Source organism: Gopherus evgoodei, chromosome 4, assembly GCF_007399415.2.
Source record: "Gopherus evgoodei ecotype Sinaloan lineage chromosome 4, rGopEvg1_v1.p, whole genome shotgun sequence".
Lineage (NCBI taxonomy): Eukaryota > Metazoa > Chordata > Testudines > Testudinidae > Gopherus > Gopherus evgoodei.
The window spans coordinates 23,399,371-23,418,294 of NC_044325.1; the positions used below are offsets into that span (position 1 = coordinate 23,399,371).

At 40.9% G+C, this 18,924-nt stretch overlaps 1 protein-coding gene across 6 annotated transcripts in view; it reads right to left on the bottom strand.

Moving 5' to 3' along the window:
• TRAF3 (TNF receptor associated factor 3) overlaps positions 1-18,924 on the bottom strand; it is a 98,624-nt gene that overhangs the window by 71,501 nt on the left and 8,199 nt on the right. For 4 of the 6 annotated variants that reach the window (XM_030558697.1, XM_030558702.1, XM_030558701.1 and 1 more), the window contains exon 3: positions 4,560-4,703. The exons of the other annotated variants lie outside the window; for them this stretch is intronic. The gene's annotated coding sequence lies outside the window, so the exon portion shown is untranslated. The remainder of the gene's footprint in view (positions 1-4,559; positions 4,704-18,924) is intronic. 6 annotated transcript variants of the gene reach the window in all.

Below are 18,924 nucleotides of genomic sequence, written 5' to 3' on the forward strand. Positions count from 1 at the left end.
ATTATCTCCTTCTCTAAAATGCAGACCTCAGTCAACAATTGCGTAAATGGTGGGGGGAAGAATTACCACAGCTTGGTATTCTCTGCTAATAACAGCCCTTACCAATTATTTCATGCAGTCTTTCTGAAGGCTATACAACGGAGAGTGTAAGTGAAAGAACTCAAGAAAGAATCACAAGGTTACAGTAAACTTTCTGTTCAAGACATGTCTAAAGAGAAATGACTTAATGGAATGCTGCATATAGTTCAGTAAAATCTTCATGAGTCTGCCTCCTCCTCTTCCTTCCAGGCCTCAACATCTCCACCCCATGTTTAAGAGTGTTTTTTTGGAGGAGGAGGGGAAATGTTGATTGAATTTAAAGCTGTTGGTTTTGTTTTAGTTTTTAACATAAAATGGTTATTTTAAAATAAATCTGAAATCACAGTGATTTGTTTATAGTAATGTATGTATTTTTATTTTTATTTTTTTTTACAAACTTGTCATTTTATTATTTTATTTTATTTTTTGCACTGAAATCATGGTGAAACTTCATATAAGCAACTCTTACCATACAAATGGCAAAATCTAGTTGCAAAATAGTTTTTAATTACAACAAGCAGCAGTATGTGGCATGCTGAAGAGTAACATTAGCACCACAAATAGCATAGGAGCTAATTTCAAAATTAGTTACGTGTATTGAGAATGAAAACAAGGAATAATCAGAACAAAAGCTTTAAAAATTAGACATTGTCAAGTTAAAAGTCTTTAAAAATACGTGTCCTTGTTGCTACTAATATTTAGATTAATAAAACAGATTTTAAGGTCAAATCCACTTTTCTTTAGTCATGCTTGTTTGTTTTGTCTGAATCAGGAGATGCAAAAATGTAGACTAACTGGTTGCGTAAAGAGATCCTCACCTACACTAAAGAAATAATCATGCTTAGACATGGGTGTGAAGCACGGCTGTGGAAAATTCATATTCCAATATTACAAAAAAATATATAACTTGACAGTACATCCTCCCCCTCTCCTCCCCACCAACAGCACATGTTAAAGCTATGTTAAAGACTACGGTTTAGCTTAAGCATCTACCAGGCCTCATCTACACTACCCTGGTTTCTTCAGATTCCACAAGTGGAAGCAACAATAGGAGCACTAATGTAAAAAAAAAGTCAATTGGCAGCTAGTCAATACTACTGTAACTCCATCCTGTCTCTACCACATAATTCATCAGTGGCGATCAAAACCAGCACTTCCAGCACTTCAGCATAGACCTCTATACCCAACAAAGCAAAAAGAGTAACCCTTTTAGTTGGCAGAACCAGTAGGCTATCGTCCTCCCATTAAACAGAGATTAGAGAGAGAGACATGAGCCATACTTTGCCAGTGTGTTACAGGAACCTCAACGAGGACTTTTTGTTTTGTTTGAGGGGGGAGGGGAAGTGAAAGAAGGAAGAGAAAGGCCAGCATTGACATAGCCTCAGAGTTAAAAGATGATTCTCTAACATGGTTATAACTTGTTTTTTGCTACTCACACAAGCAAGAAAAACAAGTGGTAATAGATTACTCACAAGCATGATATACTACCATATATGATGGGCTGTCCACCCCACACAAGGCTGAGCAGGTTGAGTGAAGTCTATTAACCTGGTAAGCTGAACCTGGAAAGAGCCAGGGATTGAAAGGCTGACTGATGATGGAATCCAGCTAAGAAAAAACAGACTGGGCTTGTATAAAGCCAGGAAGCTGACAGCAGAAAGGGGCTGCAGGGCAAGTAGTATGCAGTCACTCCTGGGAGAAGGCGTGTTTAGGGTTGCAGAGTTAAGTAGTCAGCATTTACTCCCTAGGAGGGGGAAGTTTGAGCTGGTAAACCCAGAGTGGGGGAGCCAGAAGATAGAGCAGAGAAGTAAGGAGTCATCCAGGAACAAAGGTCTGGGAACAAGGAGACATAGGTTGATGGACATGGGGCCCCTGGAAAGGAACCTGGAGTAGTCGGTGGGTCTGGATTCCCCTATCAGCTGCTGGGAAAATGGCACAGGACCTGCCTTGGATTGGAAGACCATCTGGAGCAGACAAGGAAAGCAGAGACCCAGCTGGAGGGCCAACCCACAAAGAGGGAGCCCCCTGACTACAGAGAGTGTGAAACCATGGGGTGAGAAACACAAGGAGAGGCAGGCAACTGTTTGAGAGTTAATCTGCAAGGAGGTGCCACAGTGGTGATTAGCGAATCCCAAAACAGCATATTAAAAATCTGCACCGGGGGGGAGGGGGAGAGAGAATTGTTTTCCTTTTTAACAGGGTCCCTAGGTTGTCATGCACAAACACAGTACTGTAATGTTTACACCACAGTAGAACTATTTTAAAAATTGTTTCTAATGCACATCATAATTCATGGAAACTATTTAAAAATTATGGTTTGGATTTTTAAAAAGACACTTTAAAGATGGATGATTCTGAAAATAGTTGTGCAGATGTGTGACACTAGTGGTTCCCAAGCTGTGGTCCATGGACCACCAATGGCACACACACATTTTGAGAAAGAAGCAGTGGGGAGTAGGAAGGAAGGTGGGGCCACGACTGAATCTCAGAAAATGCTTAGCAAAATGAAAGAGTTCAAGATCCTCTGAACACTCTCTAGGAAATATATAGTGCAGGATAGTAACTGAGCATTCCAGCAGAAGACAGTGCTTAGCTCCCCCCCACCCCCACCTCGGCCCCGCAGACACCTTCTGATGCCAGGCCTAGATTGTTATCTCCAAAGGACTTAGCATAATATTAGGTGTTTGAATCTGCAGAAAGGCTTCTTCCATGACAGAAGTATGAATCCTGTGTGTTAGCTAAAGCATGCATTTTTAAGAAGTTCACTGCTTTCAGAAGATTCAATTTTTTTGCTATAAATAAATATAATTTATTTTTAATTAATTTTTACAAGGATTTGGCTGCTCTTCTGCTGTGTTTGTTAAGAATTTTATCTGCTTCTGAGGTTCATGCCTTGGAATCTCAAGTTAATTAGTTTGCTCTCCTGCTGCTACCATCCAGGTAGGCACAGGGCCTCTAGACTCTTTAAGCCATGCATAAAATGGACAGGAATCTCAAGCAATGCTGATCCAAAGTTCCACTTCCATTGTCAAACCCTATGCTTGAACTTCCACAATAGCCGAACAGTACACTGACTCTAAACAGAAAATGGTTGTTCAATAAACTCAAGAAAGCAGGATCTGGGAAAAGGAAGGGGAGAGAAATCACAATGAACAGGTCTGCCCATGCATAGCCTTCAGAAAAACCAGAGTACTTTCTCCTGCAGTCTAATTGAGGTATTATATAGTTTTCTAAACTGGCCATCATTATGACTTTGTAAACTGGTTATGGCTTGGATGTTTACAACCAACTTTAAAATCATATCTGCAAACTAATTTTCCTTTTCAGCTGCCTAAGAGACAACAAACAAAACAAAACAGATAAAAGACATCAAAGATAGTTTATTTAGAAACAAAATTATATCTCCATCTACTCTCAGGAAGGAACAGCCTTGGTAGCTAACCAGTGCAACCAAGTGCAAGCAAGTAAAAGAGGATATACCTGCTAAATACTCCTGGTAAGATTAGGTGTAGAATAAACAAAGTTAGATCTACAAACTGACCTAGTTAGAGGTTTGAAGCCACCAACTTCAGCAACCTGTGAGCCTGGGCATTATGTTAACTATCCACAAAAAAAATTCAGTCTACACACAAGGAAAGAAAATTGAGAAAGTTGCATGTAATCTCATTTTATCAAGCTTCATGCTTGTAGGAATATAAACCCACATTAGGCCTCGGTGAACTCTGGTTTAAATTGAGTCTGAATCTTGACATGCGTGATAGGCCTGAAGTGTGTGACCATCTGTGTTAAACTTGTAGCAACCCTGAAAATACCCAGTTATCTTATTTAAAGGCTTGGGCTAAGAAATAGAAATAAAGAAATCATGTCAATTGGGTACCAGGTGAAATAATTAACTAGTTAGAAATGATTAGTCCAGTAGCTAGGGAAAAACAGTGCAGAGTAAGACAAGGGGGAAAATTTTGAAGAAAGAGTGCAGCCCTAAACCATTTCAATTAATATTAGCTAAGGTCCAGTAACCAGCAATGACATCCTTTGTTTGTTATAGTGTATAAAGAGCAAGGTTTTCTAGGGATTCTTCATCAGAGATTTTCCCTGCCCCTGGAGTCATGCCATGATGGGAAGGTGTCCTGGGCCTGATCTGGCTGCGGTATTTGGCCAATGCTTATAACTATATTATTGTCTGGGTATAGAATAGAAGGGTATATATGCTTATATTGGCATTTTGGATGTAACCAACACAAAGCGGCTTTGGACTAATAAAGGAACACTTGTGTGGAAACTGAGTCATGGTAAACCTTAATAAACTTATTAGGAAAATTATTTCCAACAATGCAGAAGCAAAACAGCATCAAATTAGAAGACTGATGCAAAAAAAAAAAAAAAAAAAAAAAAAAAAAAAAAGGCACGGTATACCTGTCATGAGGTTCCTAAATACACACAAGGTGAACACATCATTAACACAGAGTTCTATTAGTACCTACCTACATAAAAAACACCATTCACAACACAAACAGCAAAGTGATATGCAAGACTCCACTCTGTGCTTCCAATGGATTAATATATTATCTCCCACTGTTGAAAGCTGGTCTTGAGTCTGCTGAAGCCTAAGCACTCCAGTCCCCCTGCTGGGAAACAAACAAATGAAGCTGGTTTTAAGTGTCTTCTATTAATATACTGAAACAATTCTCACAAGCCTGGAGGCAGAAAGGATCAATAGGAAACTGAGATAGCACTAAATCATGTCAATGTACCAACATAAACAGACTACATGAAGATTTACTAATTCACTAAAAACTTCATCGTAAAAAAAACAGATCTACTTCCTGCAGGAAGAGACTCCTGCCTGCCACCACTTAGTGAGTCAAGCCAATCTGTAAGATGTTTTACATAATTGGAAAATTTGTATTGGCCAAAAGATTCAGAATCTTCTTATTCAGTTTCCAGAAATGGTAGATGTAGAGATATATAATGTTAACCTGAACCAAGACCAAGAAAAGAAACTATTTGTGATAGAAGCTCTGTTTCACTGCATGGCAGATCTAATTTTATACTAGCTACTGTACTTCAACTTACCCGGAGTAGGAAAGATTTAATAATTCCAAAAGGAGGAAATCTTAATTTTGAAAATAAAGCAATGTTAATAGCATTTTGGAAATGGTATTAGCACATAGTGGCCAGCACGATGGGGACATTTCCCTACCACAACGTTTAAATCTGAAGTAGCTGAATTATTGTTCTGTTTACAAAACATCAGTCCAAGTTAAACATATGGAACGAGTTTTTCAATATTACCAGAAAGCCCAGTGAAAGAAACAGCAAAGAAAAAAGCCATGAATCTCTACAGACAGTTGATAAGAGAGTGAATGGGGTATTTTTTTTCCTTCAGATTAAAAAAAAAAAAAAAAAGTCACACAGAGAAAAAACAGTTAGCTCAAACTAAATTAGACAGACAATTACAGAGTCAGTCCTCATTTCTTTTAGATGGTTGACTATCACCTTAGAATTATAATTAGAAGTAGACAACTGAAAAAACAAAACTTAATAGAAGATATGTTCTTATTTCAGTGCTCACACGCAACCCCATTTTACAGGAATGTTGCCCAGATGAAAATATGTCTCAGATCACCTTCTTCTGCTACAAATATAGGAATATTGATGGTTAAGAATAATGTATTTTTAATGATTCCACTAAAACAAACACCTATTTTTACTGTGCACTGAATTCATTTGATGAATAATTTTTTTAAAGCAGCTCTAGGAAATGAAGATACATTTTGTCTCAATGTTGTGGGTCACTAATTCTCAAGCAGTGAACCTTAAAATCAAACCAACTTTAAAATTAAACCTAAAAAATGTTTAATCAGGTCAAGTTTCAACATGAAACTACACTCTATTATGCACAGTTTCAAAAGCACATAGGCCAACATTATTTTAATACTGAAGAATGAAATACAATTCTGCCACCATTTGAGTGCTAGCTGAGGTTCCTAGCACACCTTAAAGCATTAAAATACATATATTTGGAAGGTTCCACTCACAATTTCAAGAAAACAGAGTTAAACCTATCCTGTCACCCTAATCTCCCTCTATTTGGACTACATTCTGCAGCACACTTGGTAGTGTAGGGCCTAGTGAAGTTCATGCTGCCCCTTACTCCTGTCACCATATCCCCTTTATAAAAGCTTATTTACCCTGATGTTCTTACCTAACCATGTTGCATGTTAACATAGCTCTACGCGAGAATTTTTTTACCTCTGTGGGTTGAACTATCACTTTTTTCAATGAAAGCCAATATTCTTATGTACATTAATTATATTTGTATTAAGGATTACTGCAGCACCATAGATAAAAAGACATCTTTGGCTCAATTTCTTCAATGGTCACTGCTGATTTCCGATAAAAATCCTAAATCTATTAAGAAATCCTTCAAGAGAGCACCTTCTCCACTCTGGAAGAGCATCAACCTGGCCATTTGTAAAACAGTCTATGCCCTTTGAAAAAACAACAAAAACCACACACGCGCACACACAACCTGCTTCTGCAGCTGGAAGTAGTCCAAAAATGCTTTCAATCATCCATTTTATGGAAGCATCAGCATTCTATCACAGCAATGGGGTTTAGGACTGAAACCACGGACCACTCCTGGTTGAGCAATCACAGTAGCATCTTCAGAATGTAACATCCCTCTGGTATCAGGGCCAAGAGAGCCTCTTTTTTAACCGTTTTATGGCCTTTGACACACCAAAATGACTAACACTTGTGTAACAGGCAGATTGTGTCAGAGCTTTCCTCTATCTTCTGGGGATAATCAGTTACCATCTCTCTCCGTCCCATCTAGATTACCACCTGCAATAAAGCACACTTCCTCTTAGTTCTAAAATGTCACACTGTGCCTCCATTTGCTCATTGAAGGTAGTAACTCTTCATCAACCCAAGGAGCTAATGGCCTATTCTCTTCTCTGAACCAGCATGTTGCACTCCTTTTCAAATTCTGCAGCCAATAGGATATTGGATTTGTGGGCTGCCTTGGATTTTCCACTTGCCACTGGCAAGAGCTGCACCTCAACCCACATGGATGAGCATAGATCTTCCCTGGTCAGTGTCAGAAATCATACTTGCACCATTTATTCACCCACTTGGCAAGATGGTCTTGCCAAGATCTGAACCATCTGAGATACTGTATTAAAACATTGTCAGTCCATATAAGCAATTTTCACTCACGCAAGCAGGGTTTAAGTGTTTAAGTGTATCACAGATTTCATGACTACCAATAGCTCTTGCCTAACACTGCAGTTCCACTAAGTCAATGATAGGGCCCTGGTGAAGTAGTGACCCACCCCAAAGAACAGGAAATTAAAAGGAGAAAAGAACACTAGAAAAAAGTAGGTCTGTGATAAAATGGAAGGAATTCATGCAGAGTCAAAAATGGCTGAAATACTGAGCTCTATTTTAAATTGGTCTTCAAAAAGAAAAATTAAGAAGCTCAGGCAATTAGTGTTATTAATATAAAAGCAGGTAAAGTAATATTTGAAAATTAGCACACCCATCTGATCTGATGCTATTCAGAAGCCTGGACCGCAGGGAAACTGACAAGGATCAGATCAGCTTCACTCTTCCACTGCTTGGGAAAGCTATCGGACTCCAACAGAGATGCTATTCACTGGTATAGAACAATCCAAAGCAGAGGCTAAGGAAGGAGCATAGTAGCGGAGACACCCACTCAATCTAATTCTCTGGGGTGCGGGTGGAATGAAAAGAAGGGTGAGGGGGGATATGATTGCTCTTTGTAAATATATCAGCGGGATAAATATCAGGGAGGGAGAGGAATTATTTAAGCTTAGTACCAATGTGGACACAAGAACAAATGGATACAAACTGGACACTAGGAAGTTTAGACTTGAAATTAGACAAAGGTTTCTAACCATTAGAGGAGTGAAGTTCTGGAACAGCCTTCCAAGGGGAGTAGTGGGGGCAAAAGACATATCTGGCTTCAAGACTAAGCTTGATAAGTTTATGGAGGGGATGGTATGATGGGATAGCCTAATTTTGGCAATTAATTTGGCAACTGATCTTTGATTATCAGCAGGTAAGTATGCCCAGTGGTCTATGATGGGATGATAGATGGGGTGGGATCTGAGTTACTACAGAGAATTCTTTCCTGGGTGCTAGCTGGTGAGTCTTGCCCACATGCTCAGGGTTTAACTGATCGCCATATTTGGGATCGGGAAGGAATTTTCCTCCAGGGCAGATTGGCAGAGGCCCTGGACGTTATTTGTCATCCTCTGCAGCATGGGGCACAAGTCACTTGCTGGAGGATTCTCTGCAGTTTGAGGTCTTCAAACCACAATCTGAGGACTTCAATAACTCAGACATAAGTTAGGAGTTTGTTACAGGAGTGGGTGGGTGAGATTCTGTGGCCTGCATTGTGCAGGAGGTCAGACTAGATGATAATAATGGTCCCTTCTGACCTTAAAGTCTATGAGTCTATGAGAAAGAAAAATTACCCTTTTCTTCTATCAGAAAGGCTCCTCCACTCCCTTTCAACATCCAGATGCACACTGTGCTTGTGGACAGAGTAAGATAATGGAAAAAAGCCTCCATGCCACAGATGAGGGCCTGCAGCTGCCTACTAGGCTACCATAATTCCCAGATAGCTCACATCTAGTCCTACATTTAGGCTTTTGGGTAATGGAGCTGGAGATGTTCTTGGAGCCTTTGTGGCTTAAATAAGCACCAGAATTCATTGTATTTGGGTGAATTCTTCCTCTTCACCTCAAAGAATCATTGACTTCAATGTGCACAGCTGAGAGTGGTGCTCTACAATTTCTGACACAGGAATTTCCACCATTAGACATATCAAATTCCAGGGTCTGCTCTCCTCTCAATGCACAAAGCATTAACTTATGTACACCTCTACCCTGATATAATGCTGTCCTCAGGAGCCAAAATGCTTATCACGTTATAGGTGAAACCGCATTATAATTGAACTTGCTTTGATCCGCTGGAGCGCGCAGCCACCCCCCGCCACCCCCCCGGAGCACTGCTTTACCACATTATATCTAAATTTGTGTTATATTGGGTCACATATCGGGGTAGAGGTGTATTATCATTACTGGTAGCATGTGAACAGTCTTACAAATGTACATAAATCCAAATGGCTGATCAGTCTGATGTAGAGTGTCTCTCCTATCAATTTCTAAAAGCAAATGAAGTTATTTTGATTTGTTTTTTTAATTCACAATTGTCACCTTTATGGGAAACTATGGGCTTGCCTACACTTACCGCAGGATTGATGCTGCAGCAAACGATGCTGCAGCGGTCGATTTAGTGGGGCTAGTGAAGACCCGCTAAATCGACTGCCGATCAGTTACCCATCAACACCTGTACTCTACCTGACCGAGAAGAGTAAGGGGAGTCGACGGGAGAGCACCTCCCATCGACGTCACGAAGTGTGGACCCTGCAGTAAGTAGCTCTAAGCTACATCAATTTGAGTTACGTTATTCACGTAACTCAAATTGCACAGCTTAGATCGACTTTTCCCTTTAGTGCAGACAAGGTCTATGACCGATGAAGCTTACATATTGTCTGAAAGCACCCAGGGTTATGTTTATTCTTATCTTTGGTGGAAGGGAGTTTGATAGCCGGGGCCAACCACTGAAATGTCTGTCTCCAGCTCAAAGTAATCTTACTCCAGTTACTGAAAACTCCATCATTCCTGAGGATCTTTGTGTGATGGCAGTGGAGTTGCTCTGTAATAATTTGAGTATGATATATTGACCTGGTTATTGCACTGTTTACAGTACGAACATACTGGTTTAGTAGAATAGCAATAATATAATAGCATATAAGGAAATCAAACAGGAAGGAAATAGAATGTTTTGAGATGAACTAGTTCTGCACAAACACTTGACGGTTGTAAAGAGACAATGTCATTGCAGCAAAAGGCTTGGGAACCAGAAGATCAAAAGGATGATAGCAGTTTAAAAAGAATCTCTCAAGAGGAGGGAGAGCTGTTCAGGAGGGGCCACATTAAAACACAGGTACCCACTGGGGATGTATGAAGGAATTAGGTCTGCTTAACTTATCATCGGGGCATGGTAAACCTAAGGTGAGACAGACAAACAGGTCAATTCTGTTGTTTTAAGATCTTTTTCTCTAAATGCTTTGTTCAAATAAATAATACTTTGGTTTCAAGAAGGCTATGTACATGGCTGGTCACAGACTCTCAAAGAGAACAATCACAGGTGCCGAATCCAGATGGACTTGGTGTGTAAGCCCAATTGATATACACTAGGTACTGTAGCCTAGGGTCCAGTCTAAGAGGAGAGAATTGCAGAATTCCACTCCAGGATAGGCAAAAGCACTACATCTGACACTTGAAGGGAGTGCACTGGAAGAGACTGGGAAGGAGACAGAAGTGCAGCTTGCCTTGCAACTGTGACCCACAGGTGTTATACCTGGTCTTCATTCTGGAGCAAGGGGCTGCCTTATAGGTAGCCCAGAGCTCAACACATTGAGCTCTGAAGTTCAAGGTCAGTATTCAACAGGTGGCCAGGGAACTGGGGCACCAGGGCAATGTACTTTCCTTGCCATTTTGATCAGAAGACTGAACTGTTGTACCGCTTGGCAAAAGGTTGACAAAACACCAAGTCTAGTGCAATGCAGCGATAAATCCTAGAGGCTACAAATGATATGGCCAAGCCTCAGTCTGTTAGGATGTGGGAGAAACACGGTGGGTTTTGCTACTGTTATTATTTGGGTATCGAGCAACAACAGGGAGTCAAGCAGCACTACCTCCTCCCACCACCACCACTACGATCAGTGCTTGCAATGCAAGGGGATGAGATGTTGGCTACTTCTAAGGCTAGGTCTTCACTAGAAGCACTTCAGCAAGGACACTCACTGTAATTAATTCATCTACATGAGGCAGAAGGTTGGAAGAATTCTTCCGTCAGCCTACAGATGCATACACTGGGGGTTAGACTGGCTTACCCACATAGCTTAGGGGTGTGGATTTTTCAACCTCCTGAGCGACAAAGCTGGGTTGATCTAACTGTTTTGTATAGACCTGGCCTAAATATTTCCCTCCTCCTACTAGCATCACTTCCATCTTGTGGTTATCCAAGAGTCAACCTCCCTAAGGAATTCAAACTCAGACAGCTGAGGAATGGCAAGTTCACACACAGCTAGGTGTTGTCAGCATATTGCTGGCATTTAATCCCCTCGGGGGTTTACGTAGATGTGAATAGAATGAGAGAGAGAATGAAAGCTCATGAGATATCATAGGCAATATCTGAGAACAGGCAACAGCACTTCCACAGTCCTTTGGACACACGTTTTTGAGGAAGGAAAAGAACGATCCCATTATCTTGCCAACGTTTAGTCTGCTAAGTCTCAGAGGAGAATCTGGAGCATTTCAAGGATGAGGACGAACAAACAACTGTCCATGTTTGGGAGGTGGTCCTCCACCAGTGCTACCAGTGTTTCAATTCCATATTCCCACTCTATAGTAGGTTGGGGAGGGTACAGGATACTGGAAGTCAGATGTACATGGTTTTTTGCTAGCATCTCAATTAGTCTACTCAAGAATGGAAAATCAGACATCAGGGACAGTGTAAGATTGTTTGCAACAATATCTAAATATCTGCTGGATAAGTATGCTTCTAGAAGTACGAGGTAACTCTCTCTGGAGAATATTAACAAATCGGTAACCCCACTGGTTTTACCTGAGTAATCTCCCTCTCCTTCCTACTATGGCAGGCACCTCTTTTCTCTCACCAGACTTAGCGTTTCCCCCGCCAGCGATGGTGGGCCTGGGGTAATCAACCCCACTCAGGCAGGGTTTAAGAACATACGAATGGCCATACTGGGTCAGACCAAAGGTCCATCCAGCCCAGTATCCTGTCTACCAACAGTGGCCAATGCCAGGTAGTCCAGAGAAAGTGAATTTAATGATCAAGTGATCTCTCTCAGCCATCCCCAGTCTCTGACAAACAGAGGCTAGGAACATCATTCCTTACCCATCCTGGTTAATAGCCATTAATGGACTTAACCTCCATGAATTTATCTAGTTCTGTTCTAAACCCTGTTATACTCCTAGCCGCCACAACCTCCTCAGGCAAGGAGTTCCACAGGTTGACTGCGCGTGGCGTGAAGAATTTCCTTTTATTTGTTGTAAACCTGCTGCCCATTAATTTCATTTGGTGGTCTCCAGTTCTTATATTATGGGAACAAGTAAACAACTTTTCCTTATTCACTTTCTCCACATCACTCACGATTTTATATACCTCTATCATATCCCCCCATAGTCACCTCTTTTCCAAGCTTCCAAGTTTGCCTTCCCCCTTCTGTGCTCCCTTGGTTGTATTTTCAGGGTAGGTCTGAAGGTCAACCTAAGGGGTGATCCTCCACCAAACAAAAAGGAAGCAGTCTCATAAACAAAAAAACCAGGGGGTACCTTTTGCTGCCCCCCTCCCTGGGGCAAGGTGTTATCCAGTTGGTTGCCCTGAGGAGTCAGTCCGTCCCCTAGCAGGCATTCAGGTTTGCCAGTTTCCCCTATGCTAAAGGGCACAGCATCACAGCCTGGAACAGCCTATTTCCCTGCTGTCACTAGCCTAGCAGCAGCTTGACTCTCTCTCTCGCTCTCCCTAGAGGAGGTTTTTTAAAGGCCTCAGGCAGCCCTTAATTGGATTCAGGTGTCCCTAAGTGACCTGAGGTAACCCCTTCTCAACTTGTAGGGAAAAGGGCCTTTAATATTCTAGGACTAATATATCGGCCTTCCAGGACCATCTTGCAGCCGTCGGGCCTGACTTTGTCACACTATTCAATAGCCTAACAAAATGGCTCTCACTCCCAAGAGGTCTGATCATTTTACTTACTGCTTGTGTTGTGCCCATACCAATATGGAGGGAGGGAAAAAAGTCATCCACAAAGATAGTCTCTCAATAATTCTCAGTCTGATTATTCTGCAAGCAACATATCTTTGTGAAATCAAAGATGAAACTAGTTCTGCAGCAAATTTTGGTGAGTTCTTCTAACCAATTTGTCACCTGAGAGTTCTGGTTAAACGTAGTAAAACTGCCCCGCTTTATTGCTGGTAAATTCAATAGAATTGAGAAGGGCTGAGAAATTTCCAGCTAAGCAGAAAGTTTTGTCCGCTAAAGCCACTAGTTAAACCGCAGACTCATATCCTTTACAGTCAGAAGGGCCCATTGTGATCACCTAGTCTGACCTTCTGTATATTGCAGGACACAGAATCTCATCCACCCACTCCTGTACAATGAACACAGACTTTAGCAGACCAGCCAACTGATGCAGCCTCTGGATTTGGCTTCCGAGGAGATGTCCTCATTTGGTGCTGAAACCAGGGTTCTATCGGTCATATTCTCAGCTCACTTTCACAAGACCTCTCTCCAAACATGCTACATGGCTACAAACAAGGTGTTTTTTTTAAATAGTTAGACAATATGAGTTTAAACAACAACTCTCTTTCACAGCTTCATCCAAATGTATCTGAAGTCATTGAAACCTTTTGTTTACCAAAAAAACAGGGGTTGGTAAGCCATTTACAAATCAGACAAATTCTATAACTATTTCAACGACTATTTCAAGTTACCAGAGTGCAATTAACGTCTGCACCGTGGTAAAGATCATGGTTCAATCAGGGTTAGTTATCCCTCACCTAACCTTATCCTTTGTTCCTACACAAACACTTAAAACACCGTTTTTCCCCCTCTTCTAAACAGAGCCTGTATGGTTTAGGAATATTCCAGGATACTTCTAGTCAGACACTTCCATCTTGCTGTCTTTGGACACAGAAAGGCGCTAATGCGAAGACTTGGAAAATCAAGGATGTTTAGCAAATGTGTTGCTAATATGTATTAAAATATTTTTGAGCATCACTTAGCAGCTAGCATAGACAAAGAGTGTTTTAAACAGTATTAGGTTTTTACAGTCCACTCTAGGGGACAGTTTAGGTCAGTTATATGTTTTTAAAATGTATTAGACCTAGCCTACACTAGACGTTAAGTGGTATTTAAAAAAAAATGCAAGTTAAAACAAATGAGGCAACACCTTTTAAAAAAATATGCCTTTTTTCCCTAGTCTAAACAGGGGCTCATTAATGGGGTATTAAATATTTAGATAAACTAGATTAAATGCCCTTAGGTAATGGTCAATGAAGGATTTTTCCACAGCAGACTCCTCCAATGTTGCAATACTTCTTCCAAGTTCATGGCAGCACCGTATCCAAGAAACACAGAGAATAATTATTTAGATAAGAGCTATAGCTAGGGCCCTCCCAAATTCACAGCTAGGTCTTCTGTGTGCTTTTACCCTGTACTATACATATTTCACGAGGGAGACCAGTGTTCCACAAATTGGGGGTCCTGACTCAATGACTCAAAAGGAAGTTGCAGAGAGGTCGCAAGGTTATTTTAGGGAAGGTCGTGGTATTGCCACCCTTACGTCTGCACAGCCTTAAGAGCTGGGCAGCCAGAGAGCGGTGGCTGTTGGGCAGCTGCCCAGCTCTGAAGGCAGCACCCTGCCAGCAGCGGTGCAGAAGTAAGGGTGGCAGTACCACAACCCCATCCCCCACCACACACACATGCACACCCTTCTCCTATTTGGGTCAGGACCTCTACAATTACAACACCGTGAAATTTCATATTTAAATAACTGAAATCATGAAATTCATTATTTTTAAAATCCTATGATCGTGAAATTCAGCAAAATGGACCGCGAATTTGGTAGGGCCCTAGGTATAGCTGCTAAGACCTAAGATCACCCATGTGTGGAACAGCTGATTTACTATTTTTCCTAAAAACTCTGGCTGTTTAATATCTGGTCTATTCATTTTTTTAAAGATTTTCTCCGAATGTAACACAAAAATCCTTGCATGTCTGCCAACCTATGAAAACTATTTAATAAATAAAAGTATAGTATGTCATAAAAATGCCATCGTCTATAACCACATACCGATAAAGTCACAGGAAGTGGCCCATTTCCATTTGCTTGTGCAAATATTTTAATCCCAGCAGCACCATCTAATGGAGAGCTCACCAAATTTTTTTCCCTGTATGTGACAATGTATTATTGTAGAGGCACCGGCAAAGGATAACATTCTATATAACTGATGCTGCTAATCTTTCTTTAATAGAAGGCAGGCTATTTCTACGTGTTAGACTGTATTCTACATTTCTCTATGGATAGTTCATGAACACTACATTCATGGGCGGATTTATTTGCATGAAAGATGAATAATGAAGCTTTAGCTGGAACTGCTTTCTTAAGTTTTAAATGTAGAAAAGTCAAATTCAAAAGAACAGCAAACTTAAGTTGCTTGAAGTGTGATTATTCCCTGCTCCACAAGCAACCAGAGAGGGGTATTCATATCTCTGACTGAAGTCCAAGTACCTCTAAACTGTAACAAATCCCAGCCAGGAACAAGAGATCCAGAAACCTGGATCTTATCCATGGCAATACAGGTCACTAACCACCGTCTTATTTTCACTTAAAACAGAAAGTTTAACAAAACATACAACTTAAATTTGCGCTCCTGCTACAGTAGGTACCAGATAAGGTAAATAGCAGCACACAAGCTCTCAAGAACAGCAGGTGCAACATGTGGCAAGATAACTACTGGAAATCACTGTCAGCTATCTTCTTTACATGTTTTTATCTTATACCACAAACAAGCCTGGTTTGAAGCCATATAATTGTGTAATCTATGTACACACATTTTCCACATTGCTTTTCCCACTCATGCTACCTCCCCTGCTCCTTCCTATCATTTCATATCCATTTTTGTGACAAATTTAAGCCTGATCCTACAGACATTTAAGCACATGCTTAATTTTAATCACGAGTCCTATCCCACAGAACACACGTGAGTGAAGTCACACTCAAGCGTAAGGACTGGCACTTGAGACAGTAAGATCTTTGGGGCAGGAATTGTCCTGCTATTTTGTATACAGTACCTAGCACAACGGTAACCAAGCCCGATTAGCACTACTGTAACACAGTATATTTACCTGGTTTGCTCTCCATACAGTTAACCAATATATATCAGAGTGCTTATAAAAATTAGAGCATATATAGTCCTGCAAATAACTGCAGAATAACTTCAGGCTAATTACATGTATAGTTGTGTGCACATGCACGTGCAGGTACACACACACCTCAGAGTACCTACTCCTCTTCTTCTAATCATTTTAGAGAATCCCCTCAAGGCAACCAGCAAGAACATGCTATGTGTATTTAGAAGAACAAACGAACTTTGGACACTCGATCCTACTAAATGAATTAAAGCCCCAGAAACTACCTTAAACATCCTCATGCGAAATACTGGAAGTGAAATACATAAATTCAATTGTGCTTTTCAAAATGAAAGTGAAGGTTTCATGCATCTGGAAAAAGGAAAAGTCCTGACAGAGGTAGTTTATAATCCCAGATCCCTGAGACCAAAGAACAGTTGACGTAAATCCCCATGTATGATTTACTGAAGAAGCTGATTGAGAAAATAAAGAGTTTATCACAGAGATTGCCCAGGGCAGTCTTCTACATATGTTCCAAAAGAAAAATTCAAAATACCTCATAATATGTCCATGTAGCACAGATAAAAAGAACTGCTAAACAGTAACGGCAGGACTGTAGCAACATCTACTAGCAAAATTACAGAAAAGGGTCTATTGATATTTCCATTTTAAATCCATTCCTTTGATTAAAAATATCCAGTTTTTCATTAATCACATGGCACGATGCTGAAGTTTAGCAAAACCAGGTTCTCTACATAGGTGGAGCATAATCCAACTCACACAGAAGCCAATGGAAAGTCAACTGCTAACCTTCACACAAATCACTGTGGATATTCTTTGACTTAGAGAGAGGTGCAAAAAACACTAAATTGTTGACATATTACTGTAGCAGTAACTCAAGAGACTACTAGACAGACACATGTGACTTAGCAGATGCCATAGCCTTCACCTAGTTAAGTAGGTGACTACATCTTCACAACCCCAAATTAACATCCACGTGCTGGCAGCTTGAGAAAAAGAGTATTTTGCAATCATGTACTCAAGCTCTTTATTCTTAGGCAGGTGCAAATGTAGCCTTCCAATTCAATGGGTGTGGACACAGGGGGCAGGGGAAGTAATGGGGAAGGAGGCATCAGAGAGGGCCCAAGCCCATGGAATCACTGCCCTCCCTGCAGGGCTGAGGGCGGCCCATGCCCATGGGGTTGCTGTTCTTCCTGTGGGGACATGGGGGTTCTGCCCTGTGTGCATCCAGGGGAACACACCTAGTCCTGCCTCTTCCTGAGCTCCAGCCCCTTTGCAGGTGGAAGCAGCACCCACAACCCCTCCTGCCTCAGTGCAGACCTGTCAGGGCAAGAGACCAATCAACAGCAGGGACAAAGCCTGATTGTCGCTGCAACCAAGAGCACCAGACTGCAATACCAATCACTCAAATTTGGCCTAACCACCACCCCATTCACACACATGCACATTTCATGATGGAAGGATGGCCAGGCTAAACTTGAGCAAGTGGCATTGTGACCCTGTTCTCCAGGTTGCTGTGCCACTCAGTTTGACTTGAGTTGGCCTGATTTCTGCGAGTCCAATTCTACTCATGGACCCTGGGTAAAGTCACTCTTGCTCTTGGCATCTACTGAGACTAGTGTTGGCAATCGAAGCCAATTTCAACCAAAGCAGGCATAGTAAGGGCACAATACTCCTCTATTAAAAATGCTGGGCTAAGGATCAAAGAGGAGAAAGAGACGAGAAAGGGTGTGTGAGGGAAAGACAGCAAGTGTACAATATTTAGAGAGCGATGTCCAAGGAGTGAGCAGGGACTGATGTTGGATTCAGACTGTAGTTAAATGTTTAATGATCTAGAAGAGACTAGAGCAGAGTATGTTAATTAACTTTGAAAATGATAGTAAATAAGTAGCCACTGTGAATACCAGTGAGGTTAGAGAAAAATGGATTTAGAGGTTAGAAATATCAGCAGGTGGTACATAAATGAGTATAATTCTGGAAAAGCAAGTATATCTGGGGGGGGGAATAAGCCAATATACAGAAATTAAATGGAAGGGAGATACTTAGAGAGCAGTAAGGCCAAGAGACACCAAAGGGTAATGTTGGATAAGAACAGCTATTTCAATACCCATGTAATTAGAGAGAAAAGAACAACCCACAGTACTGTAATACATAGTCCTCTTTCTAGACAGCAAAGATGAGACTGACTACTCTTACAACACCACATTTCACATCTTATCTCAAAACCAAAGAGATGTTGACTGATTGGCAGAAATTCAGAGAAAAGGCTGCAAAAATTGCTTTAAAGGGTATAGGAACCAACATGAGAAATTAGATGTACCTCATATTGCTGGGCCAAATTACAATTAAGGAAGATGAGGAATATGCAATGACATTTTTCTGAAAAGCAAGAACAATTACATCAGAGAGAAGTTATTTAGGATGGTCCAAGGGAGATTAATAACAACTGAATGAAATGTAAAAAAACATAGGATTAAAAGCAAGAAAAAAATCCCAACAATGAGGTCTCTTAAGCTGCAGAATTTAGTCTAAGAAGCCCCTTCATTAAAGAGAACCTGCCATATGGGAAACTCCTGCAATGGCAGGGGACAGAAGAGATTCTGCAGAACTAAGTTTTTAGAGAGTCGCTATTTGGTACAGGGTGCACCCAATTTCTATGACTAAAATATTCATTGTATCACATATAATTGCATTCTTAACTACCCATTTCCTCATGTAAATGATTGCATGTATAAAACCAAAGCTCTTCATGCTGCCAACTTTTTATTTTTGGGGGCAGGAGGAGCAAAA